Source organism: Marmota flaviventris, chromosome 6, assembly GCF_047511675.1.
Source record: "Marmota flaviventris isolate mMarFla1 chromosome 6, mMarFla1.hap1, whole genome shotgun sequence".
In the NCBI taxonomy this organism is placed as follows: Eukaryota; Metazoa; Chordata; class Mammalia; order Rodentia; family Sciuridae; genus Marmota; species Marmota flaviventris.
The window spans coordinates 95,545,700-95,561,114 of record NC_092503.1 but is presented as its reverse complement, the minus strand read 5'-3'; the positions used below and the strand labels follow the sequence as shown (position 1 = coordinate 95,561,114).

The 15,415-nt window shown below is 35.2% G+C and overlaps 1 pseudogene; it reads right to left on the bottom strand.

The window, feature by feature from the left end:
- Positions 1 to 887: 887 nt before the first annotated feature.
- On the bottom strand, positions 888 to 6,856 carry LOC114095048 (heterogeneous nuclear ribonucleoprotein A1-like; annotated as a pseudogene).
- Positions 6,857 to 15,415: the final 8,559 nt, after the last annotated feature.

Below are 15,415 nucleotides of genomic sequence, written 5' to 3'. Positions count from 1 at the left end.
ATACATGTATCAAACATTACATAGTTCTCTATTGTTTGATTTTTGTGTTTTTATGTATCAGTTCAAAAATAAATTTAATTTTTTTTAAATAAGCAGATCAAGTTACCTAAATACATTTAAAGATTATTTTCATGGAGAACATTGCCCTCCAGACAAATATCCTTGCCACCAAGTGAATTTGGGACATTTAATTAGATGAACCATGATCATTCTAGCACTTATTTCATTCTGGTGTATACTTGTGCTTCTTTTTTTTCTTTCCACTAATTTCTCATTCATTAGCCAGAACCATAATATCTAAATAAATGTACAATTAAATAATCTTTTGATTCTTTATAAGATTAAACATTTGCTTTGAAAATATTTTATTGTATCAGAAATTGTTTCTGTTGTTACAACTTTCAGTTCTTCAATAATTTGAAATATATATTATGTCCAATGAAACATGAAACTTATAAAGTGTCTTTTTACTCAAATGATTTTTATTACTAGTATTAATTTGAATAGTAAGTTTCAGGTACCTTTATTTCTTTATAATTTTTTTGAAAAGGCATTTATTCAGCATCATATCACACTATTTATTACAGTTTAGCAATCAACAGCATGGGTGCAAATAAAAAAGAAAGTCTACATCAAAATCCTTTGTTGGAATCCATTACAGTTTCCACAGAACAGAAACTAAAATAAACTGTTATACAATTAGTCACAAATACACTCCTTGAGTTTTTTTGCCCATACACATCAATATTGTCTAAAGCATGTCTTCTTTTTCCCTATCACTTCATTGGCTCTCCTCTCCTGCTAAGCATTGTTTCCTAGCAGTATTAAAACCTAGCGCCACTGCCATAGCTACTGCTGCTGCTAGAACTGCCATAGCCATCTTAGTTTCATGGTTTGGCAAAGTACTGGCCTCTACCACCATAAAGTCTAGAGATTCTGCTTTCAAAGTTTCTACCCTTCATGGGTCCAAAATCTGATGACTGATAGTAGTAATTGCCAAAATCATCGTAACTCCCACCACCTTCAAAATTGCTTCCACTACCACCTCCAAAGCCGCCTCTGCCTCCTCCATTGTTATAGCTGTCATAGCTACCCCTCCTGCCATAGCCACTGCCCTAGTTTCCATAAACCTGTCCACCACTTCCATAGCCTCTTTTTCCTCCAGAGTAACCAGGGCCACCTCCTCCATAACCACCATCATTATCAAATCCATTGTAGCCATCCTGCTGCCACCATATCCACCACCATGGTTGGCCCTTAAGCCACCATGGCCACTGAAGTTTCCTCCACTACCAAAATTGTCCTTTCCACCAAAACCAGCTCCACAACCACCACCAGTTTCCAAAACCACCTTGACCTCTTTGGCCAGATGAAGCACTAAACATCTCTTGCTTTGACAAGGCTTTCCTCACTTCGCAGTTGTGGCCATTCACAATATGGTATTTCTGAATAACAATCTTATCCACAGAGTCATGGTCATCAAAAGTAACAAAAGCAAAGCCCCTTTTCTTTCCACTGCCTTGGTTAATCATGATTTCAATAGCTTAAATTTTCCCATACTGTTCAAAATAATTCCATAGGTGATGTTCTTCAGTGTCTTCTTTAATGCCGCCAACACAGATATTTTTCACAGTTAAGTGGGTCCTTGGTCTTTGAGAATCTTCTCTTGAGACAACTCTCTTTGATCCTATAACTGTTCCATTCACCTTGTGTGGTCTTTCATTCATAGCTGCATCCACTCCCTCCACAGTGGCATAAGTGACAAACCCAAAGCCCCTGGAGTGCTTGGTGTTTTGGTCTCTCATTACCATACAATCCTTGAGCATTCCCCATTGCTCAAAATGGCATCTCAGACTCTCATCAGTTGTTCCAAAGCTCAGCCCTACGATGAATAACTTCTGTGGCTGTTCAGGTACTTTACATGACTCTGATTTAGGTAGTAGGAAGAGAGACTTTAACTATTCTTTCTCATCAGCATCCCCGGGCAGAAAGGGCTTTATAAATTGTTTTTTTGGGGGTAGGTTTACTGGGGATTGAACTCAGGGGTACTTAACCACTGAGTCACACCCCCAGCCCAATTTTGTGTTTTATTTAGAGGCAGGGTCTCACTGAGTTGCTTAGCACATCACTTTTTACTGAGGCTGGCTTTGAACTTGAAATCTTCCTGCCTCAGCCTCCAGAGCCACTGGGATTACACGCATGCACCACCATGCCCAGCATTTATAAATTTTTTAATAAACTATTTTCCATGTACTTGGCACTCAAAGCAATTCAATTTATATTATCTTTCAATTCAATCATTATATATGTATTGATAAAGACAAAGGTAACCATAAACATGATCCCTGACTTTATTATATAGTGTCCAGCCTAGAGGGATGACATTTATTCATTGACATTTTTTTTATTTATAAAAAGCATTTAAAAAATTCCCTTTATGAAAGACTTCTATCCTGAAAAAAATTAAGACTAACAATGTAAAAAAGATTCAAATCAAGAGGGAAAGAAATGAAAAATTAACTATGACGTAAGGGGAGAGTGAAATAAAACTCTAGTAGAAAAGCTGTTGTTGGAGCACAGGAAATATTTTGTATAAGGTAGGAAAGATCAGAGAATACTTTTTTTGAGAAGTTGGCATTGAAGGTGATAGACAAGAACACTGATAAATGGAGAAAAACCTCCAGATCAAGAAGATATTTACAAAATCATCAAGTTATTCTGTAACAAGTGTTTCGATGGTACATGTTGTAGAGCACCTGGGAGGAAAGATGGTACAGCACAGTATACATGGTATGACAGAAACATCTTCTAACAGTGACAGGATGGCTAGAATCACCAGTGGGAACAGTATGGAAAACATGCTAAGCAGTTCAGAGAAATGGAGAATTACAGGAAATTTTAAACAGATGTCATGAGAACTCAGGTGGTTTTAAAGGGGAAAGAGTCAGATAAAAAAAACACAATTATTTAATTTAACAAAGTAAATATAATATATCTATATATATATATATGTATATATATATATACATATATATATATATATATACACATATATATATATATACATATATATATATATATATATATATATATATATATATATATATATATAAATATAAACCAGGTAAGTGGAATTATTCTTGAAGAGGAGAAGCTCCATTTTACGGTATTTTGTAGCACCTAGCAAATTGCCTTGCATAAACCCAGTGCTTTAAGATTATTTGTTAATGAGTTAAATGATATAATTTTAAGAATTTTTTTCCTATTTTAGGTCTTTATCTTCTTTCCAGTGTATAATAGGTCTCACTGATGATACTACAAATTCACTTTTAATCTATTCTCATTTTTAGGAATAAGAATAGGTTCCTAGAAAGTCTATGAATTCATGAACATTATAAAAAACAACGTGAATTGCCAGTATAAATTTGAATAAAAAGTCTAGATTATAGACTCAAGTAGCTGAAAGTATTATAGAGAAGTAATTTATTCCAGTTGCTAGATTTTTAGAAAGTCAAACTACCCAAGAAAATAACAGCAATTATACCTAATATATTTCAAAATGTGAAGAATATTAGGTCCATTTTTGCTAATTATAAGAAATATAGAAAGGGAGAGAGAAGGGAAATTTCATGGAAATGGAAGGAGACCCTCAGGGTTATACAAAGTTACATACAAGAGGAAGTGAGGGGAAAGGGAAAAATAATACAAGGGGGAGAAATGAATGACAGTAGAGGGGGTAGAGTGAGAAGAGGGGAGGGGAGGGGAAGGGAGGGGGGATAGTAGAGGATAGGAAAGGCAGTATAATACAACAGACACTAGTATGGCAATATGTAAATCAATGGATGTGTAACTGATGTGATTCTGCAATCTGTATACGGGGTAAAAATGGGAGTTCATAACCCACTTGAATCAAAGTGTGAAATATGATATATCAAGAACTATGTAATGTTTTGAACAACCAACAATAAAAATTAAAAAGAAAAAAAGAAATATAGAAATAATACTGAAGAATAATTGATTGTAAGATTTTTTTCTGGTTACTATCCCCTTCTTTTTTCTATATTATGTTTTCCCTATTTTTAAAAAAATAATCTTTGTAGTATACAAAACAAGTTCATTTTTAGCTTCATTTTCAAAGCTGAGTTAATGTCTTTCTTAAATGTTAAGAGTCGAAAGAATATTCTCTGTAATTCTAAAAAAATATAGTGGGACAGATATTTGTATCTCACCTTGTGGTTTGGATGACTTCCTTTATCTGTCTCCTTGCTGCCAATATCTCCCACTTGTCTACTGTAGATAAGAGCAATCAGGATTTTAGTTTGGATATTGGTGAATAGGTGCTGTCAGAAAGAATGTGAGCAGTTCAGCACTGCTGAAATGCAGCATTCCTCTCTCTTTCTAGTCCTCATTATCTGTGCTTCCCACATCTACCCATTGGCACCTGTGCACCAGTTCTGAAGCAGGCTGTCTTGGCTCCCTGTAAAGTTTATAGCTGCAGGAATATCACCTACCAATTCTGCTAGTTCTCCCTGTACAATCTCGTCAACCAAGAACAGCTAAGTGCTCATTTTTTTAAGGGAAGTATATAACCCTCTTATTTATTTCAGCCTTTTTTCTTCTAATTTTATTTCTTCCTGTTTTTTGCCAAAATTGTGACTGTACATCATTAAGCTTCTACTACTAGAAGCTCTTTAAAACAAAAATCAAGGGCTAAATGAAAAAGCCCAAGAGTGCCCTGCCTCTTCAGGAGGAATACAAACTGTTGTCATTATAAATATCATATTCATGGAAATAATTACATTTAAAAATGAAAATTGGAAAATTCCTTTATCAATGAAAACTGAAACACATATTTTATGTTACTAGAAGGCCCACTGAGATTTTTAATCAGAACAATGTATTTTCAACACTTCTTTAAAAACAAAACAAAACATGAAAGGAACTTTCTTAAGCTGAAACATTTCTCTAAAAAGTGACTCATTTTCTTTGCCATCATAACTGAAGGTGATGAATATCTAAATTTGCTTTGTACAAAAGATGAATGCTACTTTATTTTGGAAATATATTTCCTCAGTTGAAAGATTCCTAGTAACTCTAAAAGTTAAGGCTGATTCTGGTCAATGTGCAAACACACCTGCTCTGGCCTCATGAAATCTGTAACCTCAAGAGTGAAAAGGGGAGGTATGTCCTATTAGATTTTAAAACCCCAATAAAACAACTAACATCATAAAACAACTAAAAAGTTATAAAACAACTAAAGCACAGATATTTTTTTACTCCAGAACTTGATATGATGACATTCATGAATACATACAGTATATGTTATTTTAAAGCATAAAAGTATACAAGGAAAAAAGGTTCATGTTGCTTACTTCTTTATTGTCTTCTTCATATAGATTCATAAACTACAACAAGGCCAACCGGTCTCCAAAAATAAATAATTATTTTTTTATTAAAAAAAATAATTTTTGAATTGGTAAATAAAATTCTATATATTTGTAGTGTACATTGTGGATCTACACACACACACACACACATGCACACACACACAAAACTACTACTAATATTTATATTCAGGAAAAGTTTTAACTTAATGGCAAATATTGTCACCTGTAAAGAATAATACTATCAAAGTCCTCATTGACATGTTTCATTTTTATTTATTTAATTCAATGCCAATCATAATTTGGGAAAAATATTTCTTAAAATACTGTAATACTTTGACTTACTAACTTTCTCTTTTAAATAAAAATTCATTTTTGTATTTAAGTGACAATAAAATTATTTAATTTAAAAATACATTCTAACATTTAAACTTTTAAAATTATTTAGAAGCCATGCACAGTGGTGTATGCCTATAATCCAAAACTGAGGCTGAGGTAGGAGTATCTCAAGTTCCAGGACAGCCTCAGAAATGTAGTGATGCCCTGCGCAAGTTAGTGAGACCCTATCTCAAAATATGATAAAAATAAAAACAGCAGTGGATATGGCTCAGTAGTAAAGCATCTCCAGGATCAATCCCCAGTACTTCTCCCACCCTACCCCAAACTGCTAAAGTACTTTGAAATGTTCAGAAAATAGAGCAATAAATTCCATTTTCAATTACATCAAATTAAAGATGATCCAACACAAAATACAGAGAAATTAAAATTATTTAAAGACTGGAAAAAAAGAGAGAAACATATATAGAATTGCTTTGCCATATAGAACTGAAAGCCACCACTCATATTTAAGTTTACTCTGTCTATAAAAAGAATGCTATGTACTTTGGAAAACACTTTTACCATAAGATATTTTTTGAACGTATTCATAATGGATTTTCTATTTTCTTATATCCACATATATACAAACATATTAGGAAGGAGAAAACTCCATATGGACATTCCATTTTGCCCATAAAGAATATAAAATTATTCTTATAGATGCAGGTATTTGGATATATTTACTCATAAAGAGAATTTTTTCAAAATCTATGATTTATTGGCCTGAGAAATACATGGCAAATACATAACAGATCAACCAGATGTTGTTAATCTTTTTGATTTTGTATTTGAAATGTATTTTTAAGGAAGTATTTTAGGACTCAATATGGCAGCGGGCGGGGAAGCAGCGCTTTCAGTACCTCCTCAGCCACAGGGACAAAGAGACACATCAGAACATTCAGATTCTGCCTGCTGAGAAACTCCGAACAAAATTTCACTGAAATGAGACCTAGGCGGGGTGTTTGGGATTATTGGAGGTGACAGCCCCTGACAGGTGAATCTCAGCCACCCTGCGTGAGGAGGTTCGGGCGCAGCTGTCTGGCGACCAGCGCAGAAGGAGGCGTTTCAGCACTGCCAGAGACAGTGTGTGGCATAGAGACCCTTTGAAGAGGTTGCTAAACAAGACTTCATGAAACAGTGGACCAGAACTGAAACCTTGACCGGGACAGACCAGAGACAGGCCAGACCCATTCCTCCCATCGGACACTCCGGCAAGGAGTCTGGGGCCCGCCATAGCAGAGAGCTGACGTCACCAGAGTTCCGTGGATGGGATCCCTTCCCAGCGAAATTGGCTTCAGCAGGTGTGTGACTCCCATCCCCACCAGATACATACAGCTGGGAAACCTCAAAAATCTCGCCCCAGAGCTCCGTGGGCGTGACTGTAGGGGCCGAGGGAAGCAGAGGGGACTCCCGATCCCCAACTCCCCCTACCACCAGCAGCAACACCCAAGGCTTTAGCCACCAGCTCCCGGGGCGTGGCCACCAAAGGAGTCCAGGCAAATTAAGCTGACGGTTCCCAGATCACCCGCTCCACAACCTTGGGGTCTGGGTGAACGGCAAACAGAGAGAGTGCTCAGTCGTTCAGGAAATAGGGCACTCAGGGGGGCTGCAAGTGTAACTAGATCTGTGGAGATCACCACCGGTGAGTGGGGCCTGGCTGGCGGGCAGGAGGAAGGGGGGGAGGGGCCGGAGAAGAGAAATGGCTCTGGACTAACAGGATTGGAGAGACGCCCAGTAGGGGAAGAGGAGCCACCTTACAGGGATTGTTGCCTGCATATAGAGGGCAGAAGCTCCGCTCGGAGGGCACAGCTCCACCTACTGGAAGAGAAGAAAATAGAACTCTAAGACTTCATTTATCATTTATTTTTTTTCTTTTTTTCCCTTTTCAATTTTTATTCTTCTCTCCATTCTCCTTTATTCTACCTATTTTTTCTCTCCCTCTTTCTCTTTAAGGACTTCTTCCTTCCCCTTCCTCCTAACGTTCACCCCAAGCATTACGAATTTCAATACGGGTAATTTTCTAAATGCAAAGAGGTGAATGTTCCGAGGCTGTCTATAGGGCTCCTAAGTACCTAGCTACTAGCAAATACCCTGATCCATTCGCCTGTTAATAACCCCCTTCAGTAGAGCAATCCTCCAAGTAGCCAAGACATATTAACCTTCATACCATCGTAGCACCCAACCTAAACATAAAGTCCTAAGACCAAACAACAGATCACTATATGCCAACAGAGTCCATAAGCCTTTTATGAAATGAATGAATCAGCTTTAAATTACAATAAAGCCCAACAGTTCTAGACATAGTCTCCCACCACAAAGGAGACACCACAGAGATATACAAAACCAAAACAAATTTATAGGAGAAAACAGAAGCACAGCAGTTAAACAGAGTTGGAAAGTAATGTGAACACCATGAAAAATAAGGGAAAAAAGGATTAAAAATAATGCAGGACAACTTAAATTTACAGGAGAACCTAGAGGCATCAGAAAAATGGACAGAGAAAGAACTCAAGGCATACCTGACTGAAATGGAATGGAATTTTAGAGAAGTCATTAGACAGCAAGTACAATGAATGAATACTTTGAAAATGAATTACATAAGCAGATTCAAAAAGCAAAAAATCAACTCTACCAGGAGATAGAGATTTTTTTTTTAAAAAAATCAAACAGTAATCCTAGAAATGCAGGAAACCATAAACCAAATCAAAAACTCAAATGAGAATATTACAAGTAGACTAGATCAAATAGAAGTGACAACATCAGATAATGAAGACAAAGTTTATCAACTCGAAAAGAGTATAGTCAACGCAGAAAGGCTGGTAAGAAACCATGAGCAAAACATCCAAGAGATATGGGATGTCATAAAAAAACCAAACTTAAGAGTCATTGGGATAGAGGAAGGTATAGAGGTCCAAACCAAAGGAATGAGCACCTGTTGAATGAAATAATTTTAGAAAACTTTTCAGACATGAAAGATGGAATGGATTGCCAAATCCTGGAAGTCTACAGGACCCCAAACATACAAAACCTTAATAGACCAACTCCAAGACACATTATTATGAAGATATCCAACATACAGAACAAAGAAAGAATATTAAAAGCTACAAGAGAAAGGAGGCAGATTACATTCAGGGGTAAACCAATTAGGTTAATGGCTGATTTTTCATCACAGACATTGAAAGCAAGAAGATCCTGGAACAACATATTTCAAATGCTGAAAAATAAGGGATTCCAACCAAGAATATTATATCCAGAAATATTAAGCTTCAGGTTTAACAATGCAATTGCAATATTTCACGGTAAACAAAAGTTAAAAGAATTCGCAGCCAGAAAACCAGCACTGCAAAGTATTTTGAGTAAAACACTACAAGAAGAGGAAATGAAAAACAGCACCCAAAACCAACAGTGGGAGGTAACTCAGTAAAAGGGGGAAAAAATAATCAAAGAGGGAAAACAAGCCAAATTAAAATAAATAAATAAATAAATAAATAAATAAACAAACAAACAAACATGGCTGGACGTACAAACCATATATCAATAGTAACCCTAAATGTTAATGGCTTAAACTCACCAATCAAGTGACATAGGCTAGTAACTTGGATTAAAAAAACAGATCCAACAATATGCTGCCTTCAGGAGACTCATATGATAGGAAAAGACATACACAGGCTGAAGGTGAAAGGTTGAGAAAAATCATACCACTCACATGGTACTTGGAAGCAAGCAGAAGTGGCCATACTCATATAGAATAAAATCAACTTCAAACCTAAGTCAATCAAAAAGGATAAAGAAGGACACTATATACTGTTAAAAGGAACCATTCACCAACAAGACATAACAATTATCAATATGTATGCACCAAATAATGGTGCTGCAACGTTCATAAAGCAAACTCTCCTCAAGTTAAAGAATCAAATAGACCACAACACAATAATTATGGGTGATTTCAACACACCTCTCTCACCATTGGACAGATCCTCCAAACAAAAGTTGAATAAAGAAACTATAGAACTCAATAACACAATCAATAACCTAGACTTAACCAACATATATAGAATATATCAACCATCATCAAGTGGATATACATTTTTCTCAGCAGCACATGGATCCTTCTCAAAGATAGACCATATATTATGCCATAGGAAAACCCTTAGTAAATATAAAGGTGTGGAGATAATACCATGCATCTTATCTGATCATAATGGAATGAAACTGGAAATCAATGATAAAAGAAGGAAGGAAAAATCCTGCATCACCTGGAAAATGAAAAATATATTACTGAATAACCAATGGGTTACAGAAGACATAAAGGAGGAAATCAAAAAATTCTTAGAGACAAATGAAAATACAGACAAAACATATCGGAATCTATGGGACACAATGAAAGCAGTTTTAAGAGGGAAATTCATTGCCTGGAGTTCATTCCTCAAAAAAAGAAAACAACAACAACAAATAAATGAGTTCACACTTAATCTCAAAACCCTAGAAAAGGAAGAGCAAAACAACAGCAAATGTAGCAGAAGGCAAGAAGTAATTAAAATCAGAGCGAAAATCAACGAAATTGAAATGAAAGAAAAATTGGAAAAATTGACAAAACTAAAAGTTGGTTCTTCGAAAAAATACATAAGTTCGACAGACCCTTACACATGCTAACGAAGAGAAGAAGAGAGAGAACTCAAATTACTAACATACAGGATGAAAAAGGCAATATCACAACAGACACTACAGAAAAACAGAAGAAAATTATAAATTATTTTGAAAACCTATATTCCAATAAAATAGAAGAAAGTGAAGATATTTATAAATTTCTTAAGTCATATGATTTGCCCAGATTAAGTCAGGAAGATACACACAATTTAAACAGTCCAATAACAATGGAGGAAATAGAAGAAGCCATCAAAAGACTACCAACCAAGAAAAGCCCTGGACTGGGTGGGTATACAGCAGAGTTTTACAAAACATTTAAAGAAGAATTAATAACAAATACTTTTCAAGTTATTTCAGGAAATAGAAAAAGAAGGAGCTCTTCCAAATTTATTCTATGAGGCCAACATCACCCTGATCCTGAAACCAGACAAAGACACTTCAAAGAAAGAAAACTACAGACCAATATCTCTAATGAACCTAGATGCAAAAATCCTCAATAAAATTCTGGTGAATCGGATACAAAAACATATCAAAAAAATTGTGCACCATGATCAAGAAGGATTCATCCCTGGGATGCAAGGCTGGTGCAATATATGGAAATCAATAAATGTTATTCACCACATCAACAGACTTAAAGATAAAAACCATAAGATCATCTCGATAGATGCAGAGGAAGCATTCAACAAAGTACAGCATCCCTTTATGTTCAAAACACTAGAAAAACTAGGGATAACAGGAACTTACCTCAACATTGTAAAACTATCTATGCTAAGCCTCAGACTAGCATCAATCTAAATGGAGAAAAACTAAAGGCATTCCCTCTAAAATCTGGAACAAGACAGGGATGCCCTCTCTCACCACTTCTATTCAATATAGTTCTCAAAATACTGGCCAGAGCAATTAGAGAGACGAAAGAAATTAAAGGCATAAAAATAGGAAAAGAAAAACTTAAATTATCACTATTTGTAGAAGACATGATTCTATACCTAGCAGACCCAAAAGGCTCTACAAAGAAACTACTAGAGTAATAAATGAATTCAGCAAAGTGGCAGGATATAAAATCAACACACATAAATCAAAGGCATTCCTGTATATCAGTGACAAATCTTCTGAAATGGAAATGAGGACAACCACCCCATTCACAATATCCTCAAAAAAATAAAATACTTGGGAATCAACCTAACAAAAGAGGTGAAATATTTATACAATGAAAACTACAGAACCCTAAAGAGAGAAATAGAAGAAGATCTTAGAAGATGGAAAAATATATCCTGTTCATGGATAGGCAGAACTAACATCATCAAAATGGTGATATTACCAAAAGTTCTCTATAGGTTTAATGCAATGCCAATCAAAATCCCAACGGCATTTCTTGTAGGAATAGATAAATCAATCATGAAATTCATATGGAAAAATAAAAGACCCAGAATAGCAAAAGCAATGCTAAGCAGGAAGTGTGAATCAGGCAGTATAGCGTTACCAGGATTCAAACTATACTACAGAGCAATAGTAACAAAAACAGCATGGTACTGGTACCAAAACTGGTGGGTGGACCAGTGGTACAGAATAGAGGACACTGAGACTAATCCACAAAATTACAACTAGCTTATTTTTGACAAAGGGGCTAAAAGCATGCAATGGATGAAGGATATCATCTTCAACAAATGGTGCTGGGAAAACTGGAAATCCATATGCAACAAAATGAATCTGAATCCCTTTCTCTCGCCATGCACAAAAGTTAACTCAAAATGGATCAAGGAGCTTGATATCAAAACAGAGACTCTGCGTCTGATAGAAGGAAAAGTTGGCTCCAATCTACATACTGTGGGGTCGGGCTCCAAATTCCTTAATAGGACACCCATAGCACAAGAGTTAAAAACAAGAATCAACAAATGGGATTCACTCAAACTAAAAAGTTTTTTTCTCAGCAGAGGAAACAATAAGAGAGGAAAAAAGGGAGCCTACATCCTGGGAACAAATTTTTACTCCTCACACTTCAGATAGAGCCCTAATATCCAGAGTATACAAAGAACTCAAAAAATTAAACAATAAGAAAACAAATAACCCAATCAACAAATGGGCCAAAGACCTGAACAGACACTTCTCAGAGGAGGACATACAATCAATCAACAAGTACATGAAAAAATGCTCACCATCTCTAGCAGTCAGAGAAATGCAAATCAAAACTACCCTAAGATACCATCTCACTCCAGTAAGATTGGCAGCCATTATGAAGTCAAATAACAAGTGCTGGCGAGGATGTGGGAAAAGGGTACACTTGTACATTGCTGGTGGGACTACAAATTGGTGCGGCCAATCTGAAAAGCAGTATGGAGATTTCTTGGAAAGCTGGGAATGGAACCACCATTTGACCCAGCCACTCCCCTTCTTGGACTATTCCCTGAAGACCTTAAAAGAGCGTACTATAGGGATACTGCTACATCGATGTTCATAGCAGCACAATTCACAATAGCTAGACTGTGGAACCAACCTAGATGCCCTTCAATAGATGAATGGATTAAAAAACATGTGGCATTTATACACAATGGAGTATTACTCACATTAAAAAATGACAAAATCATGGCATTTGCAGGAAAATGGATGGCATTAGAGCAGATTATGCTATGTGAAGCTAGCCAATCCCTAAAGAACAAATGCCAAATGTCTTCTTTGTTATAAGGAGAGCAACTAAGAACAGAGTAGGGAGGAAGAGCATGAGAAGAAGATTAACATTAAACAGGGATGAGAGGTGGGAGGGAAAGGGAGAGAGAAGGGGAAATTGCATGGAAATGGAAGGAGACCCTCATCGTTATACAAAATTACATATAAGAGGAAGTGAGGGGAAAGGGAAAAAAAAAAACAAGGGAGAGAAATGAAGTACAGTAGATGGGGTAGAGAGAGAAAATGGGATGGGAGGGGAGGGGAGTGGGGAGAGTAGAGGATAGGAAAGGCAGCAGAATACAACAGACACTAGTATGGCAATATGTAAAAACGTGGATGTGTAACCAATGTGATTCTGCAATCTGTATACGGGGTAAAAATGGGAGTTCATAACCCACTTGAATCAAATGTATGAAATATGATATGTCAAGAGCTATGTAATGTTTTGAACAACTAATAATAAAAAAGGAAGTATTTTATATATACTTTCCCTTGTGTTACTACAATGCATATTTGTATTTTGTCCTTAATTTTATTTAAATAATGATTTGGAACACTACAAATGTTTTTTAACTTCCTTATTATTTTTCATGAGTATTATTGAGAGAATATTTATTTAAATTCCTACTCAACCCAGCTTCAATGTCATTCAGCTAATTTTCACATTAGCTGTTTCAAAGCCTCCTAAATATGTAGCTTTGCTCTGTGGAATAAGAAAGCATGTTCTTGGTTGGCATCCTGTCCTTACCACACCCATATTTTTTTCTCTAAATTATGGTGACAGCACAATATTTCTCCTTGACTTGAAAGTATTATTCCACCCTACTTTCCTTTCTCTCCACTTTTCTTACTCATTGACTTCTGCTTCTTCTTTTTGTTTTTATCGTTCTCTGCCTTCTCTTTTTTCCCTTAAAATTGAGCAGGTCTAACTGGAGACTCACAGCAGTTTGCATGGTTTTGCCTCTTATCTTTTCATCTCAAACTTCTAGAAAACATCCTGCATAAACTCAGACGTCACTTGCTCGCCCTGTTTCCTGTTCAATCTTCTCCAGTGTTGACTTTGTGCATGTAATTGAATCAGAATTGCTTTTCTCGCCAGTTTTAGTGAACTGGTCTCAATTTTCACTTTCTCAAATTCTCTTGACTTATGTAATAATATACTCTCAGAGCTCTCCCACCACAATTAGAGGAATGTCTAATTTAATTATTTTTCCTGCCTTCCTTCATATTAGCTGTACAATGATATTTTGTATTTGTCAAAAAAAAAAATCTCTAGGCTAACACATTTATAAATTTTTTTCTCTCCTGTGGAATCCAAACATTATCATGGAATAAATAAAATTACTATAATTTATGGAGGATACACTTGTATTCTTGGAAAACCCAAGAGTACAAGTTGATAAAAAAAATCTATGTAAATTGAGACAATTTTGTAAGGTGTATGTAAAGAAAAATGGTGGATTATTTATAATCGTGCCAATAGGCTAAGTTTGGGGAAGGAAAAATAAAGCTAAATACCAACTTCATTATAGATTCTAGATGGATCAAAGATTCAAATGTAAAAATGAACCTAACATTTTTAAAAGCAATTTTGGATTGTTTTGGTGACTTTGGAATGGTGGAAAACAAACTCAGAAAAGTTGTAAGATATATGAGAGATAAAGCACCAATTGTTTTAATTTACAAAACCTCCTACACTTCAACAAGTTAGATAAATCAATAAGAAAATAAGAAGGAACAAGGTAAAAAGGCAATATATTGAAGGACAAATATAAACATAAATGATAGATAAATACATGTGAGAAAAATGTTCAACTTCACTTAAAGAAAACATGGTACTAATTTATATCAGTCATAAATAATGTGCTTTGAAGAGTATTTTATGGGGTGCACATGTTATATCTATATAGAGATATAAATTAATACAACAATTTTCAGTATCTATAGAATGTATCCATAAAAATTTAATATATGTACCATTAATTTAATACAGAAATTATGTACCATTAATATAATAATTTCTGTATTATAAGAACTCTAAATATAGATTTATAGATATATCTACAAAGTTTGCAAAGCAAATTGAAACATAAATTTTTATCAACAGCTTTAGTAAAATTCAATCCATTATGTCTGTATAATAGTTTGAATATAGTGTTGTAGTCACTGATAAAGAAAGACTTATAAAATACACTATTAAATTAAAAAATGGTTCAAAATTATATGTGTTAGTTTGAATAATAGAAAATTGCTGGTCCACAATTAGCAATGTTATATAATTCAAATTATATACTCCTATGTATTGTACAATGTACATAAGAAATTCTTAAAGTAAGTATAGCTGA